The sequence below is a fragment of the Raphanus sativus genome, chromosome 7 (assembly GCF_000801105.2).
Source record: "Raphanus sativus cultivar WK10039 chromosome 7, ASM80110v3, whole genome shotgun sequence".
NCBI classification, from domain to species: Eukaryota; Viridiplantae; Streptophyta; class Magnoliopsida; order Brassicales; family Brassicaceae; genus Raphanus; species Raphanus sativus.
The window spans coordinates 14,004,922-14,014,989 of record NC_079517.1 but is presented as its reverse complement, the minus strand read 5'-3'; the positions used below and the strand labels follow the sequence as shown (position 1 = coordinate 14,014,989).

The 10,068-nt window shown below is 31.5% G+C and overlaps 2 long non-coding RNA genes and 1 pseudogene across 3 annotated transcripts; all 3 read right to left on the bottom strand.

The window, feature by feature from the left end:
• Positions 1 to 2,738: 2,738 nt before the first annotated feature.
• Positions 2,739 to 4,715, bottom strand: LOC108815462 (indole glucosinolate O-methyltransferase 4-like; annotated as a pseudogene).
• Positions 4,716 to 6,336: 1,621 nt separating this feature from the next.
• LOC130497869 (uncharacterized) lies at positions 6,337 to 7,387 on the bottom strand. Of its 2 annotated transcripts, XR_008936903.1 has the most exons (3): positions 7,040 to 7,230; positions 6,813 to 6,899; positions 6,337 to 6,738 (listed from the first exon to the last, which is right to left on the bottom strand). It is a non-coding gene; the product is annotated as an uncharacterized LOC130497869 (long non-coding RNA). The 2 variants fall into 2 exon arrangements; XR_008936902.1 differs by having other exon boundaries at positions 6,337 to 6,899; positions 7,040 to 7,387.
• Positions 7,388 to 8,458: 1,071 nt separating this feature from the next.
• On the bottom strand, positions 8,459 to 10,068 carry LOC108853079 (uncharacterized). Its single transcript, XR_001949674.2, has 5 exons — positions 10,004 to 10,068; positions 9,779 to 9,925; positions 9,298 to 9,445; positions 8,851 to 9,217; positions 8,459 to 8,740 (listed from the first exon to the last, which is right to left on the bottom strand). It is a non-coding gene; the product is annotated as an uncharacterized LOC108853079 (long non-coding RNA).

The following is a 10,068-nucleotide window of genomic DNA, read 5'->3' as shown; positions in this document are numbered from 1 at the left end:
AAATATGGAGCTCAACAATACCATACATGAATTGATCCAAATTACTGTATATGGAATCACATATCTAATTAAGATGAAAACATAATGATACTTAATATTATTTTCATGATATAAATTAAGATAACTTAAAAGTTATGAACAAATGTATAGATATTTATATTCATATAATGATACTTAATACTTTGTTGTGCATATGGATGAAGAGCCACCAACATGGTTTACAGAGTCTATATGAGTCTGTAATAGTCGACGACAAAAAAAAAATATACTTAATACAATTCCTTTTTTTCATCATATATATAAGTTATAAAATTACTTGAAAGTTATAAAAACATATGTAAATGTTTAACAATTATTATGTTTTGATTATTTTATAAGTATTTGTTCCCGTGTATGAGCACGGGAAAATCACCTAGTAGTTATATAGTTTAAGATCAGATAATATATACATATAGTTATGGATTGCTGCTCGCTTAAAAAACTGTCAAGTTTCTTGTTTTGTGCATTAACAAAAATTGTATCTAAAATTTCAAAATAATAACCAAATCAGTGTTTTTTAGTTTTAAATTTTATTTCCAAATCTATTAATCATTCAATCTATTAAAATTTTAAAAACCAATTAAGTTAAATGTATATTTTTAAGTGCCAGAAATTTGAAAAATGATTTTTTTTTTATTTTTTCTTTCAAAATCTGAATATCCGAACCCGATCCGAAATAACCGAACTTGAATTAAAAATACTCAAACGCGATCTAAAGTATATAAATATCTGAACGGGTTCTATACCCTCATATCAAAATACCCAAAAATTTAAAATACCCAATCCAAACCCGAACATATAACTGAATGCTTACCCCTACGTAAAACTATATTGCATGCAATAAAATGGGGAATTTTCAAAAATACCACTTTCAAGGTACCATTATTCATCTTTATCACCACTAAAAACACATTTTCAAAAATACCTTATTTATTAAAATGGTAAAGACTCTTATATCTTTGTTTTTATATGTTTTTCAAAATTCTAATCCCAAATTCTAATTCCTAAACCTCCAATTCTAAACCCTAAATCCAAAATCTTCAACTCTAAATCCTAAACCCTAAACTATATACCCTAAATTCAATATCCTAAACCCTAAACCCTAAAGTCTAAACTATAAACCCTAAATCCTTAACTCTAAACCCTAAATCTTAAACTCTAAACCCTAAACTATATATCTTAAACCCTAAAACATCAAATCTAAACCCTAAATCCTAAACCTTTAAATCTAGACCCTTCATTAAAAGTAATGGTAAAAGTGGTTAGTGTAAACATGAAAAGTGATACTATGAAAATGGTATTTTTGGCAATATCTCCAATAAAATTCACTAACAAATTAGAAAACCCTCACAATTTATTCATTAAAGGATTTTAGCCCGTAATGTTGATTTCAGACTACCAACCTAATTATTGTTATATTTTCCAAATACATCTATACTATTAAAGCAGAATCCCTCATAGGTTTTTGCCCTTAATTTTTCAAGTTAATTACGTTTCATTGCCACTAACCTTTTCCTATTATTTTTAATTTAAAAATTCAGTATTGTTTTCAACTAATGCTAACCAATTACATTTGATCAGCATTTAATTATACTCTAAAAATCCAATTTCCACGTCTTATGTTAGCCAAAGATTTAATAACACAATCTAACTACCCAATGCTAATATCTGGACTTCTAGAAACAAATATTACACGATTTTCCAGTAAATGGTAATTGAATTTAACTTTTCAGTAAACTGTATCTATAATATTAGGCATATGCCATATTTAGATTCTAAAAGCTACGATTCTAGCCATTTATTTTGAAATTCATAAAAATTACACATAGAGTTATTAATTATTAAAAAATTGGAGAATTATAGTGGTAGACCGGTTTGGTTTCCTCTTGAGTGAGCTTTGTTTTTGGTCTCTGGTTTTTCAGTTCTCGTAGCTTCAATAAATTGGAAGCTTTTTATCGAGACTTGCAGAGATCCTTGATCTTTTGGTTGGCTGGAAAGAACGGAAAGGGTAAGTTAACACCCTAATGGTTCTCAATTCAAGGGCATCTTACTTTGACAAAGATCCCCGTACCAGGAAAGATCTAAGTGTGATTATATCTTCCATTTGAATGGTGCCTATTGGTATCGATCTATCTTTAATAGTTATTGTTTTTTTCCCTTTGTACTGATGTTTTTATGCAGTACATGTTTACTGCATCTATGTATGATCAGTTTGGTCACAGACTTTTTATTGGAAAAATGATTAAGCGTTAAAAAAAAAATTTCATTAATGTTGGTAATAAAATTAGTATAATTATATCAAAAATGAATCCGCGCTTAGTAAAATACGGGCCACCCATTTAGTTAACTAATCAGAATTGAGTTACAATAGTTAAAATTAATTCACAAGTTGAATATAATTACAAGAATATTATATAATTAAAAACTAAATAATAGTCAACCCACATACAAATAAAAATATAAAATATGAAACTTATGATATTTCCAATTTAAATTTTAAAACTGAAAAAATTCCGCGCTTTGAAAGCGCGGGTCAAAATCTAGTACTTGTTTATTACACACACATATACATATGTATATAACTTATATTACACATATTAAAAAGGAGTTGTCTGCTTTTATTTTTGGTAGATAAGCATCAAACGTATAGGATCTTACTGATGCATAGTATTCATGGGACATCTTAGTGATGCATAGACTCATAGGACTAGTAGTTGTTGTTTCTTTTTGCAAACTTCAAATCTATTTGTGGACTCAATAAGCGAGAAAGAATAGGCACGGCAAATGAACTCGCAACGACTAAAGCCTGCAGCACAACCTATAGCCTCCAATTGAGGAAGAGTCCTTTCTCTACCACCTGAACGTTGTGATAGTATGAACATGTCCATAGTGAGGTCCATGTTAGAAGCAAAGTCGTAACACTTTGGTTCTGTTGGCATAACCACGTCGACGACAATCACTTTTCCTTTTTCTGGAAGACTTGCGTAACAATTTTTGAGAATTTTAACACAGTTTTCATCTTTCCAAGCATGCAGTATCCACTGCATCAATTTAAATCATTTTATTTTGTTAGAAAAAATGTTTTAGACCATAATAGTTCAGAGACATGTATACTTACTTTCATGAAAATAGCATATCCCTTGGGAATTTCTATAAACATGTCTCCCGCCACATGTTGCACTCCTTTAACAGATTTAGTAAAGATATATACTAATAATAATTTGGGAGATTACTATTTACTAACGACTTATTCTTGGGTCCTACCAACCAATAAGAATCAAGTATTTTTTATTTAATATCTTTTTAAAAAGGAAATAAAATCTTGTTAAATTATATTATATTGTTAAATAAATAACTAAAAATAAATAAAAATAGTAGTAATTGAAAAAAAGATTTTTTTTTTTAAATTTTTAAAACTATGATTCATCTAAACGGTTTAGAGTTTACCCAAGGGTTCCGGATTTTCCAAGGGTTTAGAGTTTAGGGTTTAGGGTTTAGTATTTAGGGTTTAGGGTTTAGTATTTTGGGTTTAGAGTTTTTATTTTAAAAAAATTTGCAACTACAACTGTTTTTATTTATTTTTAGCTATTTATTTGAAAATATAATATAATTTAACAATATTTTATTTCATTTTTTAAAATATATTAAATATGAAATACTTGAATCCTATTGGTTGGTGAACCCAAGAATAACTCTTTACTAACATACCAATATAACAAGCTATAGTTTGTTCTTTTTCAAAAAAGGAAAAAAATACCAAGTTTGTTATTTAATTTGTTTACCGGGATATGTAGTACAGTAGTAGCATTGACTAAAACCGATGCTAAGTCGAAATTGATGCCCTTGATATGAGGATACTTGGAAGTGACCACACCTAGTACGGTTCCAACTCCTCCACCCACGTCCACCAAAGTGTTAACATCTTCGAATCCTTTGTATTTTTCTAGAACCTTCTTCATGAACATGGTTGAAGATTCCGACATTCCCGGGTCAAACATCTCAGAGAATTGTCCATCAACAGCAAGGTAATCGAAGACTTTCATGCCATAGGCAGAATAAATGCATATGTTCCTTGTAATATCACATCCTTGAGATGTGACCTGTAGAAAATGTATTAATTAGGAATATGTAAACTGACTTGACGTAATTGCAATTTTCTTGCCTCATTAACTAGTCTATAGTACATACAAAGACGTGAAAATGACATGGTTATGGCACAACATGAAGAGAGATCTGAGAGAACCCGAGCCGTCACTAGATTTCAAGAAAAACTTGCAAACCGGTTCGGCTGCGTATACCCTTTCGGTTTTTCCGGTTTGGTCGTTCTCTCCCGTTTCAACCACACGACATTTCAAGACCGAGTGGCTAGCGAGTAATAGCATCATCCAGTCCAGCATCATTGGAGCCTCAGGGTTGGTGGGTTTAGTAGGGAGACGAGACTCTATCTCGGAAGGCGAGAGCCACACACCGTCCTCAACGGTAGCCATCGTGTCGATGACTCCCAGCTCCAAGGCAGCTTTGAAGACCATTGGGAATGTCAAGGAGTAAACCATCCTCTCGGCTTGCAAGGCCACCATTTCTTGAGAATCATGTTGCTGTTGTTCTATGGTCATAACCGGTTTAGGAGAAGGGCTTAAGGGCTTTTGAAGTTGATTTGCCGTTAGATTACGTCCAACTTTTTTTGTTTGTTTGCATTTTTGCAATGATTCAGCTACCATTAATGTCTTTTCTTTTTCTTACTTAAAACTACATATATTATTATTATTTTGCAAAGATTTATTGACAGCTGTTGACAAAGACATTCAGACAGGTACAGTTCTAAGAGTTATTGGACAAAGTTGTATATTGGAAATCTTCATCTTCCTCAAGTTGGAAGAGTGTTGGATAACTAACGAGTGCGATATATGATGCACATCTTAGAGAGATGAACATATAGTTTATAGTCCTATGAATAATTGGATTAGGAGATAAGCTAAGAACAGGGCAGGCCCTGTTTTATATTGGGCTGGAAGTAACAGTTTTATATGATTTGATAGTGTAAAGCCCGACTGAAACTGGCTTGTCATTGTCATATTCATTGTCATATTGTTATGTTCAGTTGATTTCTCCGTATTTCCTGTAGATGTGTGCCCCATCCCTATCACATTGGTATGCCGTATGCGATTGTTCAAAAACATCGGTTTGGTTTGCCAATGTTCTTGTTGTTGTTGGTCCGAAAAACTGAAGAAGATCACTGATAAATAGATCGGTATAACTTTTTTTTGAACGAAATAGATCGGTATAACTAAGGCAGAGCCGCAGAGAGGAGAAGAGTTCAGTGGCGGATCTAGAACAATTATTTGACGGGGGCACATAATTAATATATATACTAAATGATATTAAATTAAATTATATAAAGTAAATAAATTATAATTTAATATTTTTGTAAACAACTAATCATTAATAGTTAACTAAAAACTGCAAGAAAATAATTTTATAATTTTCTTTTTAGAAATGTAACTAATCACAATAGCATACTGTTGCAGTTAAAATTAGTTTGAATATATATAAAAAGTAGTCTTCAAATTTACACATATATAACAGCATATGTATCTTACCGAACTTATTTATAATCAATTAATTAAACTCTTTCATTTTTTCTATTAGCAATTGCTAATGACTATTATTAAAATAATGGACTTAGAGTGTGCTAAACAGTTGAAACATAAAAATTAAATATATATTATAATAGAAAGAACTATTAATCACATAGTTGACAAAAAATCACAAATAAAGAAAGATAAAGATGTTAACATTAAAATAATAATGTTAACAATAAAACAAAGGTAGAAAAAATCTCATTAAAGAAAGCTGTTGTAGTAATAGACGTGTCAAAAGACATTAATTGTAAGTAGGGAAAAAACACTACAAGAGAAATTGGTATTAGTAGCACACGAAAAATGCTACTATAGGGTTTTCGTAGCGTTTTTGTAAACGCTCTGACAGCCGCAGCTATGGTAGATCCCCCCATATTATAGCGTATTTTTGTGTGCTATAAAAAATAGACATATTGTAGCATTTATTATGTACTATATTAAGCTGTTTTAATAGCAACTTATTTTGGCTATTACATTATTTTCTATGGCATTTTTATTTTGTAATAATGTAATTTATAATAACATATTTTCAATGCTACGAAGATTAAAACTAAAATTCATAATTATTCCTGAAAATAATAAAAATAAAAATAAAATTGATTATTATTATTAATTTTGAATTTGGTTTAATATTAAAAATGGTTCAAAACTAATTTCGATATATAAATGAAACCGGTTTATATTAAAATTCGGTATACAACTGATTTCTGTTTATAAATTAAACCACAGGTTACAAATATTTTTGGTTTACAAATTAAACCGGTTTTTACATACAAACCGGGTTTAAAAACAAAATCTAAAAAAACCCTAACTCCTTTGCACCACCGCCTCCCCCGATCTGCCTCCGCCGCACAACTTCTATCTATGAATAAGCTGCTACTCTTTCCTCCTTTCATGGTCGCATAGCCGCCATATCCATCACTACCGAGACTTCGCCTTACCTCCTCTTCTAACGACCGCCGCTGCCTCCTCTGCTCATGACCACTACATTTTCTCAGAAACGCCTCCACTGCTCACGAACGCCTTCTATGGTCATGAACACAAGCTCTGTCACGACCACCACCTTTACCAAGAAAAAAAATATCAGATTTCAGAGAGAGAGAGAGAGAGAGAATAAAGGGAGAGATAGAGAGGTACATGTGGGATTCACGACCACCCCCTCTGTTCTGGACAAAAGAAAATGAAACAAAGCCTTGAAGCCTTGTAAATCATCCACTGTCTGTTCTGCAATACCCAGGAACACAAATATAAAAAGAATGAAACTTTGATAAAACTTGATGATTCTTACCAGATAGAGCTAGAGAAACGAGAAACGAGAAACGAAAGAAACTTAGCTAATTGAAAAAATAAGAGGAAGAACAAACCCTAGATCGCTTGTTGAGAGGACCGAAAGCAGACGAGGAATCAATCCTCTTTTTTTTTGCACAAAGGAATATCCAGAACACGAAGAGAATCAATCAGCAAACCCTAGAAATCAGTCTCTCTCTCAATCGACCATCTCCATCTCTTCTTTCTATCTCTCTCGTTTCTAACGTGCAGATCTGGGAAAATAATTTAAAAAATAAAAGAGAAATCCAATTAATATCATACGTTGGATTCGATACCATCTAACGGCTAAAATGGTTATCCACGTCTAACCAATAGAAGAGAATGACGAGGATTGATTAAGCAGTTATTTTTGGCCTTTGATCTGATTTCATCAATGGCTCGCAAAAAACCATACTAATTATCTTCTTTTTTATTTATAGTTATTATAAAAATTATCTAAAACTAGAAATAATCTGATATTTTAATTTAAACTTGAAATCTAAATTTTGTATCAAAATTTTGACATATTGTATGATTGATTAAATATTAAAAACTAAAATTCTAATGTTTTATGATATAGTTTAATATGAGATTTGTGGTTTGGGGTTTAGAACTAAAGATTTTAAACTAATTATATGGCTTGAGTTTAGAAATATATTTGGAGTTTTTAAGTTTACAGTTTAAAAATGTATTTGAGAAATGTAATATGGTTTAATGTTTTGAGATACATGATTTGAAGTATATATGCAAGGTTTAGGGTATATATGTATGTAGGATTCATGTTTGGATCTATGAAATATTAGAGATTATAATTTAACATATAAAATATAATATATTTGAAATTTGTTAAATTATTAAAATTTAGAACTGAAGATTATATTTTAATGAGTGTATGATTTATGTTTGAAGTTAGTCTAGGGTGTCAAGTTTGGGGTTTAGGGTATTATATTTAGGGTTACAGATTTAAGATTCAATGTTTGAGTTTTAGAATTTAAATTTGAGATCATATTTTTAAATTAATCAAATTATAAATTTAAATGTTAAGATTGAAATTATATTATGAAAAAATGGAATTTTAATGTCTATGTTTAGGGTATAGAGTTTGATTGAAGACTTTATGGTTTATGTTATAAAATTAAGATTTAAACAATAAATTATAAAGTTATAAAATTTTTAAGTTTGAAAATTACAATATGGTTTATGTTATTCAAGCTGTAAAGTGCATGTTTAGGGGTTTAAACCCTATAACTATATATGAATCCAGAATTTAGTTAAATAGGTTTAAAATCTGAAAATATTTTATTTAGTATTTAGAATATCATTTAAGTTTGAATTTTAGGGTTTAGGGTATTAAATTTAGGGTATTAGATGGATGTGGGTTTCATTAGTATATTTATATCGAACTGCATTTTTATATAAAAATTTAAAGTTTGAGTTTTAGATTTTATGATTATAATTAGGGGTTAAAAGGATGCTTGTTTAAGCATATAACAGTGTCATCTTTTTCTCTTAAATCTCCCAAACGGTTCTTGAAAAATTACATAAAAGAAATAGCTATAGATTCATAGACACATTCCTTGACAATTTTTCTCAAGCTCCTCGTCGCTTGTGTACCCTTTCCTCTGTATCATAGACACATTCCTTGACAATTTTCCTGCAGCCTCTGCAACTTTCTCTGCTACAGCCGTGGTCGATGGAGGCTTGTAAGAAGCAGAGGAAGCTGCATAAGGGAAGCTTGCTTCTTCTGATCCATTGCTCTGCATATACAAAGCAAACAATTAAGATGTTTCACTTCCACAAACAGAGCCAGCAAATCCTCGATGGCAAGACTACACAAAAAGTTCAAAAACCATCACCAAGCACATACCTGTCAATTAAAATCAAAATCATTCTCAAGCAGACACCTTTGGATAATCACCCTAACAAAACAGAGGTGGTCTAACCGGACCTAACTAGCTTCCAGTATAATCACCCAAACGAAATAGAAACCATGTCAAAAGATCAGTTTGCATCAAAAGAATGAGATTAGCAGTGCTATTTTTGATACAACTCGAATGATGCAGGAGTCCCATGGCTGAATAACATCTGTGTTGGGTCTTACAAATCCTCTCTCAAGAGCTTAACTTCTTCTTCCAAGTTCCCTGGTTCAGTCAGTTTGGATTCAAGACTGTGAACGTGCTCGTTGAGATAATTCACTTCCTTGCTTTTAAAAATCAGTAGATCTCGCAAGTAACCTACAAGACAAAGCATAATACACGCTAAGAGTTAATAGTTCAGAAAGAGACTAAATTGCTAGCTCAGATAGGGAGTTTACCAATTTCTTTGTAGCAATTCAACAACTCCATATCCATCGTCTGAATCCTTGCAGTGTCTTCTAAGCGAGATTCTTCTAAGCTTACTCTGACTAGCTAGTTCAATACTATGAGGTTTCGATTTCCGCAGCAAGTCCTTCTCTTTCTTAGCTGCCAATTAACAAAACCAAAAGAGATCACACAAAACAAATCTCAAAACTTCATTGATCAAAGAGTAGAAGAAACTGGTTTCACAGTGAATATCTTGCATTAATAGGGAATGTAAAACCTCAAACTAAGCAAACATAATGAATAGAGAATCATGGAAGCTATAAACTCCCTAACCAATGTTCTAAAAATCGGTCTAGTAGACCCTATAGGACCTAAACAAGAGGATTTCTAGTATGACTTAAAAGGGACAAACATGTTCAAGCAAGAGATAAAGGGAATAAAAAATCAAGTCTTTTCTTTGCATAAAAGACCTTAAAAGGGAGAAGTCTTTACCATGATCTATCTTCCATAGGACCCATGAGAGGATCTCCCAACGTTATCGAGTAAGACATGGTTTGTAACTTCGAGAACGCTATGCTTTCGGACATCTTCCTCTGTCATGAAGCTAAACCTAACGGATTTTACCACTTGGGAAGCTCCCTGCAGAAAACCAAAAACATTAGTCAAAACTCAAAACCCATAACTTTATGAAATAGCAATCGAAAACTATAAACAAACCTCTGTGGTGGTTTCAGCCATTGAGACTGAAACAGAGACAATTAGGGTTCGGTTACTTTCGTCTT